Here is an 18,193-nt window from a genome sequence, read left to right as displayed (position 1 = left end):
GATGAACGAGAAAATTGGAAGTTACCATTCTTAAGAGTAATTTCTAACATTTACTGTTCTGCTATATTATTTCTAAAGTGCTCTCTCACACATTTTTTCACTTAATCAGCAAGGTAGATATTATTGTCTCTAATTTACAAGTGAGGAAATTAATCAGAAAGCTTAAGTGGTGGGACTAGTGATGGACAGGTCTTGATTTTAAACAGCCCTCTTTCGACTGTCCCCATATTGTCTCCCGAAATGGCAAAGAACTGAAGTCAAACCTCACCAATCTGCAGTAATTAGAAGAAAGCCTATTAGAATTAGGAAGTATGAAAGAACTTAATAAGCTTCAACAATACATAATAACTTAGACTAGAGCTATCCAAGAATGCTCAGTGATGACCCTCCAGTGTCTACGGACATGTTTTTAATGTCAGGTTATTTATATGTAAATCTTATGTATAACACTCTTTGAACAAGTTACCTCTTACATGCTTTAAGCATTTTTTCCTTATCTTGTTTATATCATTTTTCAAAACAAATTTTCTCCTAGGATATAAAGGTGTGTTTAAACTCCTCCCCTGTAAGGGGTGCCTGGCTGTGACTCTTGATCTTGCGGGTTGTAAGTTTGAGCCCAAGTCATGTGTAGAGATTACTTAAAAAAAGAATCTTTAAGGGCCCCTGGGTGGCTCAGATGGTTAAGCGTCTGCCTTCGGCTCAGGTCATGATCTCAGGGTCCTGGGATGGAGCCCGCATTGGGCTCCCTGTTCAGCGGGGAGCCTGCTTCACCCTCTCCCACTCCCCCTGCTTGTGTTCCTGCTCTCACTGTCTCTGTCAAATAAAATCTAAAAAAAATATATATATATATATTACAGTTAAGCTTGATATAATTTAATTTTGATAGAGGCTCCATGTATTATACCGTATTTCTAAATGTCGTGACATCCCTCAAGATGATACTTTTCATTTTATATTTTCTCTTCTTTAATTACTGATTGTCCTTGATACCGATTGGAGGGCTAAAATGGTTAATTTCTAAAACATTTTTTACAAATAGAATGAACAACAATTTGTTTTTGTTTTATGGTACTTAATGCTGAGACCTTTCCAAGATTCCCCTGGTGGTGAATTTCCAGATGCTTCTAAGGCTAGATGGCATGCATCAAGTTCACTGTTCCCCCAACATGACTGTTCCTGAATCAGGAGTCTTAACAATTAAGTTGTATCCAAATGAGGGAGGGAACACTTGTCATTCTTTAGTTTCACCAGATGGTAACATCTTTTAAAATGATTATCTGATTTTTAGACCTTGGAGCTAATAGGAAAAATGAGTGATCGGAGCTTTACTCATGACAATGAAGTAGTGCATGTGTATGCTCTAACGCACTTTAGTCTGTGATCTAAATGCTCTCTTACGCTTCTGCAAGCAAACATCAGCACAAACGTCAGCAAAGTCCACGGAACACCCAGCCACCAGCACCTAGACAGCCTTATCTGAAATAATGCTTTCTCACTGTTTATAACAAGCATCAAGCTCTCCCATCAAAACATCCCCAACAAAACAGCCATCAAGTTCATCAAACTAGACAATGTATCTGTTCTACCATTTTAGTATCATAAAAGAAGAACATTTGTGATGCTTGTAAGTTGTAAATACTAACTCCAGATATCATGTCATCTGTATCTAAGACTAGAGACCGATTCTTTCCTAGATGAGACTGTCCATGGTTTCTGAGAAAACAAAATTCTTTGGCTTTTAAATGTGGGAAAATGTTATATAGGGGTATAATCTGTTAATATAAACTTTATTTATGCCAAAAAAATAAATAAAATAAGTAGAATTTTTTAAAAAAAATATTAAATAAGAATACTAAAGATAATTTTTGCTTCCTTTAATTACAATGTGTCATTTAATGAGACCTTCTAAAACATACCCATACAAAGTGCAATTGATTACATATATATATATATATATATTTTTTTTTTAAGATTTTATTTATTTGACAAGAGAGAGACACAGCGAGAGAGGAAACACAAGCAGGGGAAGTGGGAGAGGGAGAAGCAGGCTTCCCGTGGAGCAGGGAGCCCAACATGGGGCTCGATCCCAGGACACTGGGATCATGACCTGAGCCGAAGGCAGACACTTAACGATTGAGCCACCCAGGCGCCCCAAGGTGCAATCAATTATAGCAATTTGTTATCAGCTTTGGATTATATTCTCTATTCTATTTTGTAGCCTTATTATCCAGTTTAACTGTCCAATCCCATTTTCTTTACTTAATATTATATTGTATTTGATAATTGATGAGTAATGTCTAAATGTCATGTAGATATTTATTGTGTGCCTACCACAAGTCAAGTGCTTTACCTATATTTTATCTTTAACTATGAGGGCATAGTTAAAGGGCAACCCTAGGGCACTGTAGTGATAAAGTAAATAATGTCTCTGCTGGTAGTTCAGCTGTAAGAGGAAACTTTTCCAATCGGACTGCACTGTAGTTGCAAAATAGATAAACTATGCCATCTAAGTTATAGTGTGTATCAAGATTAAGCTCAAACTCAATACACAAATTGATAATACAAGTTGATTCAGAACATAAAGATATTAGGAAAATGTATCTTGAAGTAACTCCAAATGAACCCATTTCATTTGTTTCAAAACAAATGTTTCAAAAACTCCATTTTTTTTTTCAGTCAAATCCTTGGCAAGGTAACTCTAGGACTCATTCCATGTCCTTAATCATACAAATATTCTACACTAACAATCCCTGCTTTTTGAGAAACCCAATGTTTTCTGCGTGTGTAGTCTCTCTCTTGCAGCAGATATATATTTTACCATTATAATGGTAAAATTTATCATTGTTACATAGAAGTTACAGGTTAAAGGATGCCACTATCAAAACTAGATTTGGGTCATTTCTGAAATCAATGTATCACTGACACAAAATCACAGTCCATAACATTATCTTGGGGTCATGGTAGCTCACAATGATATACTTGAAAATCTCATTTCAGGAACAGGGAAGATGCTTGAGTCTGCCATGCCACGAAGCCAACCTGAAAACTATATTTTAACCAATCTAATATATTCATTCTTGTACATTCATTTTTATTTAATTTAGAGAATTAGAATATTAAAATAATTAAAAGACTGATTTTGGACTAAAACCGATATATTTGGACAATAGGAAACTGTGGATAACAGTAACACTGAGGTAAATATTACATTTTCTTCCTTTTACAGAGATAAGCACACATTGTATAAGTTGCTTCATGAGATCTGGGCAGAGGTTGGAAGGAAAAAAAGGCAAAGTGAAAGGTAAGTAGCATAGTCTACACGTGCTACAAACTACATACACACTTGTTTATTATATGGTCCCATTACTTCTTCATAATTACCCTCAGTATTCATTCTTTCTCAATGGGCTTAGCAAGTTCATGGACAATCAGCAAGTAAGCAAAGAGCTAGAATATTTATCCAGATTTTTGACTAGTTAAAAATAAATAGTATGCCAACAAAGCTACCACAAATTAATAAATGCAATAATAGTAAAGCTTTGGTACTCTACCACTTCACATTATGATATTTTTGATCCTTTTTATTGTATAATAATTCATTCAACAAAATCAGTATTTAGCATCCACTACTTGAGAAATACTAGTAACACAAGAATAAATGATCCACATCCATCCCACAAAGAACTCACAGCCTCTGTATATGTGTATGTGCTCATGTGTGTGGAATCGAGAAAGGGCTGGCAACGGCAATCACAGTACAATATGTTATCACTTAAAATAATTACACAGAGCTTTGTAGGCATCTAAGGACATATTTCTAACTACACTCTGGAATCAGAAAGATTTTCAGAGAGAAGTATGTTCTAAAATTCTGGATTTTTCTAGGAAATAAAAAATGATGTTATGGGGGTTGGGAGAGGTTTTAGAGCTGTGGGGGGAAAAAGGGTATTTAAAATCAGGATAATAATTTGTGACCGGTGTGTTAAATTTGGTATATATATTACAAATTTACCTTAGTGTCCAGTTCACAACTGTATGCCAGAATACGTAATTTTTTGTACCAGCTTTTTCATCCAAAACATACTAAATTAATAAGCAAAAAGTAGTGATATTTTCACATTATATTTGCAGGCAAAGACACAACTACCAATTAAGATAATGGTTACTAGTTAGAAATGTCACACGGTACATTATATGTTAAAAAAAGAAGAAGAAGAAGAAGATAGCAGGAGGGGAAGAATGAAGGGGGGGAAATCAGAGAGGGAGAAAAACCATGAGAGACTATAGACTCTGAGAAACAAACTGAGGATTCTACAGGGGTGGGGGTGGGGGGGTGGGTTAGCCTGGTGATGGGTATTAAAGAGGGCATGTTCTGCATGGAGCACTGGTTGTTATACGCAAACAATGAATCATGGAACACTACATCAAAAACAAATGATGTAATGTATGGTGATTAACATAATAAAAAAAATTGATAGATTTTTTAAGAAAGAAGCTATTAGAAAAAAAAAAAAGAAATGTCACACGGAACACATTTGAATTATGCACCATCCTGTTCACATAACCCCAAACATGTGACTTTAGCATACGCAGGTACGCCAAGTGAAAACCCTGAGCAGTTGGTATCTCCTACCACACCTTAGTCTCTTGTGTACACGCATGACTTTCATGTTTCCAAGTATTCTAGTCTTTAACTTTTGTGTTGCCCTAAAGGTGTTTGGTGGGATAACTTCATGTTTAGGTATAGTTTAAGTGCTAGATAGCCATGAGTTACCCCACTGTCTGGAAAAGAAAGAGAAAAAATCTTCTAAAGAAAGATTCTCTTCCCCCTTTTTCCACCAACTACTACCCAACAAGTCTTCTCTTCCTTCTTTAGTCATTAATATAAACTTTCAATGCACTACATTTAATGTATCATCAATATTAATCTATCCGTTACTTATATAAACTTTTTTTTTTTTCTTGCTGAATAGATATTTTTCTACAGAGATTGTTTTGTTGTTTTGGTTAGGACAGACATACAATTTTTCACATTAGAATTACTGACATATTCTTTTATGGAATTGCTTCTCATTTAGTGTCAGGACTTACGAGTTGAGTTATTATTATTAAAGAATAGACATGTATTACTAGTTAAGCATGATTTCATTTAAATTATTTGAATCGCTGAATTAAATTTCTAGTGTCTATGCATGAATGCCTTTCATTGGCTTATTCACTGTGTGTGTGAAATGTCTGTTTATGTTACTTACCCTTTTTACTGGTGGTAGAGACTCAAGTAAGAATGATTTGGCAGAAACTTTTGAGTATAAGAAAATCATTAATTCTTTTTATTTTTTAGGAAATCATTAATTCTTGTATGAGTCAAAAAATCTTCTCTCAACCAGTTATTTTCCCCTTAAATTTATTTATGTTTATTTTGCCATAACAATATCAAATATTTTCCTTTATGAGTCTAATTACATGTTTGGAAAATTTTTCACAATTCCAAAACTTTAAAAACATGTATACATGTTTTCATTCAGTGTGGTGGTACGATTGACTCATGTAACTTCGGTCTTCCAACCTTGCAGCTTTGCTACCATCTCCAACTCCCATTAATCAACTCACACAGTAAAAGTCACTGAAAGAATTCACAAAATGGAGGCCCTGCTCCTGGGGATGGGCTTGTCATAGCAAGGAAGAAAGAGAATTCACACGTGCTAGCAGCAGCTATAATCATGAAAGAAAGTGAGGAAATGGCTGAGAGGCTGAGACAGAACAGTCTACACTTCTCCCACATTTGGGTCATTCTTGTCCACTCCTGCATTATTCCTTCTTTGTTGGGGAGTGGGAGTAGCCAAGAAGTCAGGGTTGTTATCTTAGAGAAGTACAACTCCGAGGAGAAGGGCTCGGTATTCCTCCCCAACAAACTAACATACAACAAAAGCAAATAAAAATTAGAAGTGGATTGAGTTATATGGTGTGTTTAGCATCATTCAAGCATAATGTATATCTAAGTGAAAATATGTCACCTTTAAATTTCTTTAATTTTTATTCATACTCAAGAAGATAGGCTATTTTTAATCAACATGTAAAACCAATCTCTACTCCTAAATCACTTTCACAAATTGAAAAATTTTAATCATTCTCTAGAGAACATGCATTTTAACAGATTTTGCTGAATTGAAATAATTTGATTACAATGTCATTTTCCCAAAAGGATCAAAAGTTCAAAAACTAAAGTACTTAAGAGTACATTCCTAAATCCGTTCTCTTCAATTTTCTTACTTAACAATGTCTTTCAACTACTTAAGGGTCACAAAACTACAATTATATGTTTAGAACAAAACATTAAAAAAAAAAAAAAGACTATCTTCAAAGCCAAAGACAGAAAGCTAGTCCGGAATTTCTTCTCATTAAAATAATAGAGTACACTGATGATAGTTATAAAAAAAACTATTACGCATTTTGGAGGTTTGTCTTATGGTTATAGTTTTCAATGATTTGTATATTCTTCAATCCTGGAGGAACAAAATTACTGTCTACCTTGGGATCTAAATGAGCCTACTTTTTTTAGCTGTGGCACTTTGATGTTTATAAGCTTTCTAGTTGAGAAACAATGAACAAAAAATGCAGAAACGGCTGTCTGCGAATTATTTATATTTAAGTGTTTCAGACATATGGAAGATGATATTTTCACTATAAACACATTTCACAAGGGACATTTCCTATGTTTGACAACAGATTAAGTGGAGATTTAGGTCATATGTACCTCGTTTCACAAACTAATAAAATAAACTTAATTATTTGTTTTATGCTGAGTTGCCCATTTGATCAGAGAACTTCATTAAAACATTAAAAAATCATCATCAAAACTTCAGATGATAATTAACCCTATCATTGAAGACAGATAAAAGTTTTTTTTATATCTTTATAAATCCAACGCCTCACCCAAAAACTGGATCCTGCAATCGGTACTTTTTAAATTATTACATTCATCTAGTCAAAATCTATCTTCTCTATAACAAAGTAAAAAAAATATTTATAGAAAAATTATAATGCTGGGTTTGGGCTTTTAAAAAATATGATCCATGGACAAACATGTATTTATAACTTTCACAAAAAGGTTTTTCCATAAAATTTTAGTAGAAATATTTGCTCTCATAGCTTGTAAACAGTAATTTTTGCAGTAATAGAAACAGCTCACTGTCAGCTTAAACACAATAACTACAGACACAATAAGACTTCTTTGGGCAAAGCAAACACTATATAACTTTATTCATTCCTATAAATCCTTTCTCTTTACTATAAATATGACACACTGATGAAAAGAGTGAATATGTGGATGAACTCTGCATGATCAAGGATCAGTCAGCTGATTATTTCAAATACTCGTTCCATTTTTAAATATATTTTGAATCCTCTATAAATATAAAGTGTACATTCCAATTTTGTATGATGTTATGCAAAGTGCTGCACTTGAAAAAGAAAAAAAAGAAATGAAGCTTGATTTTTCTAAGCAAAGCTTTGCTGTCAAAACTGTGGCAAGAAGCTTGGTCACATTCAATCTCATTAAGCATTCCAAAGATTAAATATTTTTGCATGGCCTGGAATTGATACAAATATTCTGGTTTAGCAACAAGAATTGAAACTGAAAAGTGCTTGGAGTACAGGGTAAGTGTAATTTATATGCTGAGGCTTTTGCACATGTATCCTTTCTTCCTCCTTCTGGTCTCTTTCTTTTCTTTGTCTCTGCAGTTACCTGACATTCCTCAAATCTCCTCCCACCAACCAACCCACTTCCTTTCTCATTTCTTCCCTTATACTGACCTATTTTCCTCCACTTTAACTCCAACCTATGACTGAAGAGCTTTGTTAGCTGTTACTCTCAGCAGCAATGGGCAGCTTTCCTTTGGGAGTAAGTGACTGTGATTGTCCCCTAATAGACTTTGTACTGTTTAGTCCAGAGTAATGGAACCTATTAATCTCCCCCTGCTTCTTGGGCCATAATGCATTTGCAGGGGAAGAATGGTAAGGTGAGGGAGATTCATGTTCTAGAACTACTCTTGAATGCCAGGACGTGGATTGGGGAGGATGTTGAAAATGGCTTATTGGAAAAAATATGTTGAAAGAAATGTTTTTCTTTGAACTTTTAGCTAAATTTTCATCTATGATCTAGGTTACCTATTCACCGAGAATCCAAAATTTGAATGCTATTTGTTGATATCCTTCTATGAAATAAAAAGTTCTAGAATTTCCGTTTGCTTGCTTTTTACCTGATCTTAATTGGGTAGTTTATGTGGAGACTCTGGATTGGATTTGGTGGAGCAGTATGTATAGATCATGTGTTACAGGCCATACTTTAAGTCTTCAGTATGAAACAAACATATGGGGTCAATCATGGAGTGTTCATTTAGATTAACTGAATAGCAAATTCCAGTTACTTCTCTTGTATACTTCCCTCCAGTAACATTCACTTCTTTAAAAAAGGACTATACCTGGATCTTTTCATTTGTTAAGGATGAAGATGTTAGGCAGTTGGTCAGGCATGAGCGAGGAGGGATAAAGCAGGTGCTGGCCACACGCTTGGTGCCAGCCCCGGGGGTTAACAGCCACACCTTCAGGGCCACCTCTAAGGGCTAACAGAACAGGAAAGGCCTAGCCACAGACTTGGCTCGAAAGCCACAAGGCGGGGCGCCTGGGTGACTCAGTCGTTAAGCGTCTGCCTTTGGCTCGGGTCATGATCCCAGGGTCCTGGGATCGAGCCCCACATCGGGCTCCCTGCTTGGCGGGGAGCCTGCTTCTCCCTCTCCCACTCCCCCTTCTTGTGTTCCCTCTCTCACTGTCTCTCTCTCAAATAAATAAATGAAATCTTAAAAAAAAAAAAAAAAGCCACAAGGGGACTTCTAAGAGCTAAGCATGGGCACAAAGGGTGCCTTGTCCTTCACTACCTTTACAGTCACAACAAAGTTCATTAGACACTCGTAAATATACAATGCATAGATAAATAAAATTATAACAATGCATGATGGAGGGAGGCATGTGCAGAGGCCAAACATATAACCACCAGCTGTCCATCAAAGCCACATTTACAGGTACACAAACCAGGCCTCAAAGGATGAAGCCAGAGCTGCTCGGGGCTGTTGCCACTCTTGCTCAGACTTCCCCTCTTAAAAGTGTCCTATACTTGGGGGCACCTGGGTGGCTCATTCGTTAAGCGTCTGCCTTCAGCTCAGGTCATGATCCCAGGGTCCTAGGTTCAAGCCCCACATCCGGCTCCCTGCTGAGCCTCTCTCTCCCCCTTTCCCTCTGCCTGCCACTCCGCCTGCTTATATTCTTTATCTCTCTGTCAAATAAATAAATAAAATCTTTAAAAAATGCCCTCTACTTATCTACTCAATAAGCTCTATCTCCCCATTCTGCTCTCAGGTCTCCAATTCTTTAGTGTATCTGGGACAAGAACCTAGCAATCCAGTAACAAAAAGAATCAAATCAGAGGTCGTTTTAGATGCCATTTTCCCGTGCTTTAAAAAATAATGAATACCACTTGGCTATACATAACATAATGCAAAAATTAAATCTGGGGAAAGAAGTTTCACATGAAAATGTATAGATTTTTCACTTAGCAGCAAATTTCAAAATTAAGCCCACATTTTCAACCTTTTAAAGATTTGAAAGACATTCGTAATGGACAACTGCCACCTTACATGGTATCATCAGGAGTAAGGCTCATAAAATACCATGGGGAAGTTCACTTCTGTTTATAAATATATGAGAGACCCTATCCCAGTGAATTGTAGCCTTTAGTAAAGGCGAAGCTATGAATAACCAGAGACTAATAGAAATGAGTTCAGGGACACCTGGGTGGCTCAGTTGGTTAAGTCTCCGATTCTTGATTTCGGCTCAGGTTGTGGTCTTGGGTTGTGAGATCCAGCCTGGCGTGGGGCTCCTGCTGGACATGGAGCCTGCTTAAGATTCTCTCTCTCACTCCCTTCCCCTTGTGCCCCTCTCCCCTCATGTCCCTCACTCAAAAGAAAATAAAATAAAATAATAAAATAAAATAATAAAATAAAAAATAAAATAAAACAAAATAAAAAATTAGAAACGAGTTCAACTCAGTTCCCTCAGATCTCTGATGAGTTCCATGACTCATTCTTGCTTTGCTGCCTGTGTAGGAAACTGGGTTAGGCAGGCCTTGTTAAAATCAAGTGATTCACTGAAAATGGATTTTCTCAGATAGAGGAATTAAAAATCATAATCTTAATAAGTGTTCTATAGTTATAGAACTGCCAATTCAGAACTCTATTGAAGGTAACGACAGATGATATCATTACCGAAATTACTTGGGAAAATAGAAAGTGCAATATGAAAATGACATACGTTGTTGTTATTGATAATAATATTCATTTAATATTATAAATGTATACAAATATGCCCAATTTGCTAAAAATACAAAAAAAAAAAAAAAGGAAAAAGAGAAAAAACAGCCAGGGTGACTAGTCCTGGTCCAAATTTGTTTTTTATACTTTTTCACTATATTTTGCCACTTTCTAGTTCATATTTATACTCTTTCTCTTTTCCTTTAACTTTCTCCACTTCATACATTTCTTACTTTAGACAAACATTCCCCCTTACCCAACCACTCTCCTCCCTTGCTCCCCAACCTACCCTAATTAAATTGGTCACCACCAAGGGCTACAAATTTTCCCTCCCTAAGTGTTCATCAAATTGTTACTAAAACTGTTCTTAAAAGATTGTTATCATGTCTTACCTGGATAAAATCCCACCATCTCACTAGTCCATCCTACTTCATTCTCTTCTATTCTCCTTCCTAGACCCATTGTAATATAGCACCAGAACTCTATTGTATTTTCTTGCTGTACCAAAAAGCAAGTTTTTAGTCTCTGAGGCACTTGCAGGCAGCAATACGTAATTAAAATTTTTAAATATTGCTGGGCGCCTGGGTGGCTCAGATGGTTAAGCGTCTGCCTTCGGCTCAGGTCATGATCTCAGGGTCCTGGGATCGAGTCCCGCATCGGGCTCCCTGCTCCTTGGGAGCCTGCTTCTCCCTCTGCCTTTCTCTCTTGCTCTGTCTCTCATGAATAAAAAAATAAAATAAAATAAAATAAAAATTAAAAAAATAAAATAAATATTGCTTCGGTGTATTTATTTTGGGGTGTACTTCTATGGTGATAAGTTTATATTCACAGTACTTTTAAAGTCATTTTTAAAAAAGATTTTATCTATTTATTGAGAGAGAGAGAGAGTGAGTGAGCATGAGCAGGGGGAGGGCAGAGGGTGAGGGAGAGAGAGAATCCCAAACAGACTCCGTGCCAAGCTTGGAGCCCTATGCTGGGTTGGATCCCACAACCCCGAAATCATGACCAGAGCTGATATTACTGGTCGGATGTTCAACTGACTGAGCCACCCAGGTGCCCCTGTCAAAGGCATCTTTAAAATCTTTTCTTTAAATAAATTTGAATAAACTTTTATTTTTTTATTTAAATTCCAATAGCCAACATGTAGTACATCATTAGTTTCAGATGTAGTGTTCAATAATTTATCAGTTGAATATACTTTTTAAAAGGTAAGTAATAAGATAGCATGCAGTCTGTGAAACACTAGCATGTGAGAGATAAATTCCAAGGTCCTTCACGAGGAAGAACAGCTTTTGATTATTTTCTTTGCTTATTCTTACCTGTGGAAAATGTTTAATTCTCAAGAGTTAACCAATGTTATTGTCACTAATTTTAACTTTGATTCATACTTTAAATCTTTTATTTATTGAGCGTAAGATGACATTGGCAAGGCGGAAAAGCTTTTGGATTCTCAGTGAGCCCACTGCTATTGAAATTTCATTCCAAGAAATCTGTTATTTTCTACTACTTCTGGTTATGTCTGCCAAATATTTTTTTTCTGACATTTGGATTAACAGAATTTCTGAGAAAATAATTCTTAACAGATTACTTTTTTCCTCTTAATATCTATTTCTTACGATCCCAGTATTAAGGTTGCTGATAGACTTTTGGTTTAGAGGAGGCTTAAGTCAATACTATACAAAATAGTGATTAATATTTCTAGGGAAGCTGTGAGAGAAACAAGTGTCATTATATCACAACTGCTTGACAAGTATCCATGAGGAAAAACGAAGAACGGTACTGCAATAAAATTTTATTATCAACTGTCATATCTATTCTTCTATCAATCTTTTATTATCTAAGGGTGTTGAATAATTTACTCAATATTTGTGCAAGCCACTCTGCTTTTTTATTGCAGAGTTTGGCAATTTTGCTTAGTATTGTTTCTGGCTTTGCAGACCATGAAGTCTCTATTGCAACTACTCAAGTCTGGTTGATTGTAAAAACAGCAACTGCCAAGATGTAAACAAATGGGTGTGGCCATGTTCCATTAAAATTTTATTTACAAAAGCAGTCAGTGGTCCAAATTTACCCACAAGCCACAGTTTGCAAACACCTACTCAAAGGGAAAGCGTGTATATATATATGATGATGTCGTCTATTCTAACAGAGCCTTGGGCAGATATGAGTCTAATGCCAATCACCACAGAGCACAGCGTTATCAGGGCAAGAAGAATGAAATCCATGATAGCTGTAAGAATCTAACACACTCCCCTATCAAGGTGCAAATAATAATAACCACGTAGAAAGTTCAGGCATTTAGAAAATGTTCAGAGATGAAACATGGATTGATTCTTAAAAAATGAATATTCTTAAGGGTCTTTTCTTTTTTCCATTTCAGGCTTGATATAAGAGAAGGGCTGCCATTTTAAAGCATGCAAATGTATACACACCCTGTGAGGAAAGCATTAACACAGAAGGCCTGAAGTTGCTGTCTTCAACAGAGCCTATTTGTGGGTTGGCCCTTGGCTGGCTGCTGGGAGCCTCGTTGTTTTATCAGCCTAGGCTGCTCAGTGCCTGATTTCCTTTCTTGAAGTTTGAAATGCCAATAGTTGAGGCTGGTTGTTGCTCCTACATGACCTGTCCCCAATAAAAACCTTGGACTCTGGGGCTCAAGCAAGCTTTCCTGGGCTGGACACGTTTCTCTATTTTGCTGCTGGATTGAGGAGTACGTCCTGTGTGACTTAGCTATGAGTGTGGAGTGGGAGTGGGGGTCAAGGGGAATGTAGGAAGTCTGTGCCTGGATTCCTCCAGACTCAGCCTAATCCATCTATTCTTGTTGATTGTGTTAATAAAATATGGCTGTGAGTACAATTGCCTCTGAGTACTGGAAGTCCTTCCAGCAAACCACTGAATGTGTATACGTTCCCAGGGTTTCGAACACACACATACACACACACAATACTTACCCTGACTACTTCTAAAACAGTAGATATTTTGTTTTCTCTTCTGTTGATTTTCTTCCATTCCATTCTATTCTATAACATTCTATTCTAATGCATTTAATTTTAATGCAATCAACTCCATTACATGTAAATTAAAAGCCATTTGAATCCTACTATATGATTTCCTGCTCCACTAATGTAACACGGCTGTTGGTAGCCTACTGAGCTGTCATCCTAACCCATATACCTTATATGTTTCGCTATCATTTGCAGAAAACACACAGAATCTTTCCTTTTTAAGGACTTTAGTGCTAATCAATGCCAAGAAAGACACATAGCATTAGCGTGTTAGTTATCCATTGCTGTATACCAAATTATCCCGAAACTTAGTGGCCTAAAACAACAAAGATTTATTATTTCATAGTTTCTGTGAGCTCAGGGTCTCTCTCACTAGGCCACAATCAAGGTGTCACATGTTATCTGCAGAAATTTCAAGGCCCAATTGGAAAATCTGCTCCCAAGTGGATTCTCATGGCTGCAGGCATATTCTCCCTGGTCATTGTCCAGAGTCATTAGTCCTGGCCAGTTGGACATCTCCATAGGCCAGTTCAAAACACGGCAACTGACTTCTCCCAGGGCAGGCAAGAGAGCAAAAGGGGGCAAGCAAGGCAGAAGCCAAAGTCTTTCTTGTTCCCCTAACCTTAGAAACAACCTATCAACACTTACACTATATTGTACTCATTAGAAGTGAAGTCAGTAAATTCATCATCCACAACTCAAGCAATGGAGATTACACAAGGGCATGAGTGGCAGGAGGATTTTTGAGGGCGAACTTAAAATCTGCCCACCACAATCCAGAGAAAGAAATAAGCATGATGAAGCTAAAACAGTTATGTTGCCAAGACATATGGTATTTTCCCTGTGTTACTCTAATTTCTCTACAGTTTCTTATTTCTCACGACATTATTAGCATGTCCCACCTACAGTAGTCTTTATGTAAAAGATTCATGGTACCTGCCAGTTTACTCCTGAAGGCAGTTATTAGCTTTGAAAGCCACTTTAACATGCCATAAAGTCGTGAATATTTTTTGCTATAATTATCTTGATTTTGTATCACACAGGCAAATTTATATACATTCTTATGTGATACAACTTTATTAATGTGCTTCGAACAATGAGGGAGGAGGAAGAGGAATAAGAGAAAGAGGAAAAGGAGGAGCAAGCACAAAGGGGAATGGGATGGAGGAAGGGAAGAGGTGAAGTTGAAGAAAAAAAAGGTCATTATTATAAAATGCAGTGAATACTCAATATACTATTCCAAGCACATACACATAGTTTAGTTATATGTATATATAAAGTTATACAAATATTAACCTGTATATAACAAAAATTATATAAATATAAATACATATATGCATATTCTTCTTTTGAGGAAGGTAATAACTATTATTCCTATGCTACAGATAGGGCAACTGAAGATAAATAAGTTTAAGGTCAGTTTAAGGTCCTGTCAGAACTAGAATTTCAGCCCAGAGAGTCTGGTTATGGAGTCCATATTTCTTTTTTTTTTTTTTTTTTAAGATTTTATTTATTTATTTGAGACAGAGAGAATGAGAGAGAGAGAGAGCACATGAGAGGGGGGTGGGTCAGAGGGAGAAGCAGGCTCCCCGCCAAGCAGGGAGCCCAATGCGGGACTCGATCCCGGGACTCCAGGATCATGACCTGAGCCGAAGGCAGTCGCTTAACCAACTGAGCCACTCAGGCGCCCGGAGTCCATATTTCTAACTCCATCATGCTTCCCTACGTGGACTCAAACATTGGATCGAGAATAGAGCATTCCTTAGGAACGCCTGGGTGGCTCAGTCGGTTAAGCGTCTGCCTTCGGCTCAGGTCATGATCCCAGGATCCTGGGATTGAGCCCCAAGTCAGGCTCCTTGCTCAGCGGGGAGTCTGTTTCTTCCTCTCTCTCTGCCTGCCACTCCCTCTGCTAGTACTCTCTCTGTCAAATAAATAAATAAAGTCTTAAAAAAAAAAAAAAGAATACAGCATTCCTTAAAATTCAAATTTTAAAATATTTAAAATATTTAAAATTCAATATTTTAAAAACACTAATAAGGGTCTATGTCTTCAGTGCATACATCAGGTAATCAACAACCATTTGTTGGATAAATAAGTAAATATTATAGTTTATTCTGAATTTTCTGGAAACTGGCCTAAAGTAATTTTTAAAATGTCAAAATTTAAGGACTTAGTTTGTATATGACAGAGAAAAAGGAAGACAAAAGAGAAAAGAAAAAAAATTACAAAACTTTGGAAGGAATTATGGAGGGAGAAAAAGAGAAAAGGAGGAAGGAATGAAAGAAGAGAGGGGAGAGGAAATAAAATGTTAGAGAATTTTAGTTTCAATTTGATGTTACAGTTAACGAATCAGGATGTGTTTTCTGCCAGTTGCATGTCACATATTGTATAGTTAAATCACAGAACAATGAAACACTTTGAAGTTTAAGAATTAAAGGGATATAATAAAGAACAAAACATTTGTATTATAAGGTATGATTTAATTGTACATAGTTCAGGAATACAAGATTTGTAAACACAAATTAATCATATTTAGATTTTTAAAATGTAATAGTACTGTGTAGTAAAACTTACCGGCATACAAATGTTAATATGAATATTTCTTTTTGGTTAAAAGAGACAAATTTATAGTTATTTCCCTAAAGTCTGCAGGGTTCTGGAACAAAGCAACTTATTGGATTTAATATATTTCTCATAAAAATGTCTCAGAAGTATTAATTTCATGCTTGACACAACTTTACATAGGCTCTGTGATTTTATATCTCTGATTTACAACCAGCTAGTACTGTTAGATGATAAACTCTCAAATTACAGAAATTTTAAAACTGAAAGATTTCTTTTTTAAATGTAACAAGAAAGTTTGGTTGGTTCAACATGAAAAATGAACCTTTAAGTGAGTTCATTTTACCAGTGATAACTATAATGGCTATATGTTCTTTGTAAGAATAAAATAAAAATTAAATATTAAATAAGTCATTTCCAATTTTACTTTTTTTTTTAACTTAGTGGACTTATCTGAAATAGACTAAAACCTCAGATAGCAAAGTAATTAATAGTATAGGAATCCTTACCCTTTTCTATCAGATACAGATACAAAAATGACATAAAATAGATATTTGTTCGTTGGGGCAAAGCAGTTCCTGAACTCCTTTTTTTTTTTTTTTTTTTTTAAGATTTTATTTATTTGTTTGACAGAGAGAGACACAGCGAGAGAGGGAACACAAGCAGGGGGAGTGGGAGAGGGAGAAGCAGGCTTCCCACTGAGCAGGGAGCCTGATGTGGGACTCGATCCCAGGACCCTGGGATCATGACCTGAGCCGAAGGCAGATCCTTAAAGACTGAGCCACCCAGGCGCCCTAGCAGTTCCTGAACTCTTAACAAACACATTACATATAGAGGCAACAGCCTGTTCTTAAGTGACCATTTAAGTGTTCCAGAAGAGAGGTATATTTTCCAAAAGAATTAATATTACAAATGGTGCTAAAACTGTTGTAAAATGATTGTTCATTTCATTGCAAAAAAGAAACAAAAATGCATTCTGTTGGGCAGGTGATATGTAAGAGAGGAGATGTTTTCCACTAAAATGAAAGGATGGGGTTGGGGGGAAGCTGGTTCCACTAAAATGAAAGGATGGGGTTGGGGGGAAGTAGTGACAGCAATTAACAAAACATATATTAGATATTTTAACACCTAAGAAGGAAACTATTACAAACCAATAGCCTTACAATTCTCCAAAGGTATTCTAAATAGCCAGCCTATAAACAGATCTGTCCACCTAAAAAAATCAGAACTTACAAGTTAGAAAGATATCCTAGCAAAATGGTGCATGTAACTTCCCACCTATGAAAACTTTTCCATGGCTGTAATCACCACACCTAAAAGAGTGTCTAGTACATACTGATGCTCAGTACATATTTGTTGAACGAAGGAATTGGGACACTTAAAACTCCTTTAAAGAACTGATCTTGAGATCATTATCCAAAGATAGTACTCACTGCCGTGGCAGGCCACCCCATTACTGAGAATTTTAGCTCATAAATTTCCTTGCTGTACAAACTAAGATTCGGTTTTAAAGAAAATCTATCCAATGGTTTCATATTACCCCTCGGAAAATGTGTGGAATAAAAGTGAATCCCTCCTCTGCTTGGTAACCTTTCAAGTATTTGAAGAAAGCTATCTTACCAAAATGTGGCGGAGATACCAGCTTATGATTTCTCTGCATCATGCCGCTGACTCCCTCCACCCCACAATCTGTTTCATAATAGTTGTGTTTCATAATAGTCGTCAGATTTTTGTGGGTAAAGTAGTTTGCAAGGCTCAATAAAACCTACCTGACCACGTTGTCACTTGTCCTCTGGGAACACCAAAATTAATTGAGCCATTGTGTGAGGTGTCAGAGACCACAGCCCACTGCCTGGGGGCAAGGATTATTGGGGGTGGACAGGAAGAGGGTCACACATCTAGTGTGTTCTGCTGGGGATGAAAGAAAACACCACCTGCCCACTTCTCCTGAAAGGACATGTATGGCGACCATGACGGACTAAACCTAAGGGACCTTCCACTCTTCAATAGATAGCATGTAAGAGTGTCAGATGCTTACCTGACCCTGCGGAGAGAGCCACAATTATGCTCAACACTAGTTTTCCTTCAGTCCTCTGGGATGGTGGCTATAGGTCTGAATTACCTTTAGTCGGAAGCAAGAAATGGAAGCCACCTTGCCCCCTTCCTTTAGAAACAATATACATCAATGACATAGCTATTGCATTCTCTTCAAAACTTGGTGAAACTGGAAGTCTAAGCTTCATTGGACTCTACCATTTGCCTGCTAGT

General features: G+C 36.6%; 1 protein-coding gene across 1 annotated transcript in view; it reads right to left on the bottom strand.

Moving 5' to 3' along the window:
* The window catches only part of CDH12 (cadherin 12), a 992,169-nt gene that overhangs the window by 916,197 nt on the left and 57,779 nt on the right, over nt 1–18,193 (bottom strand). The window lies entirely within an intron of this gene.

Source organism: Mirounga angustirostris, unplaced genomic scaffold (genome assembly GCF_029215605.1).
Source record: "Mirounga angustirostris isolate CCGP_5_RB_7025 unplaced genomic scaffold, mMirAng1.0.hap1 SCAF_7, whole genome shotgun sequence".
In the NCBI taxonomy this organism is placed as follows: Eukaryota; Metazoa; Chordata; class Mammalia; order Carnivora; family Phocidae; genus Mirounga; species Mirounga angustirostris.
Note: the sequence above shows the minus strand (reverse complement) of the source record. Positions and strands in the feature narration are given on the sequence as shown.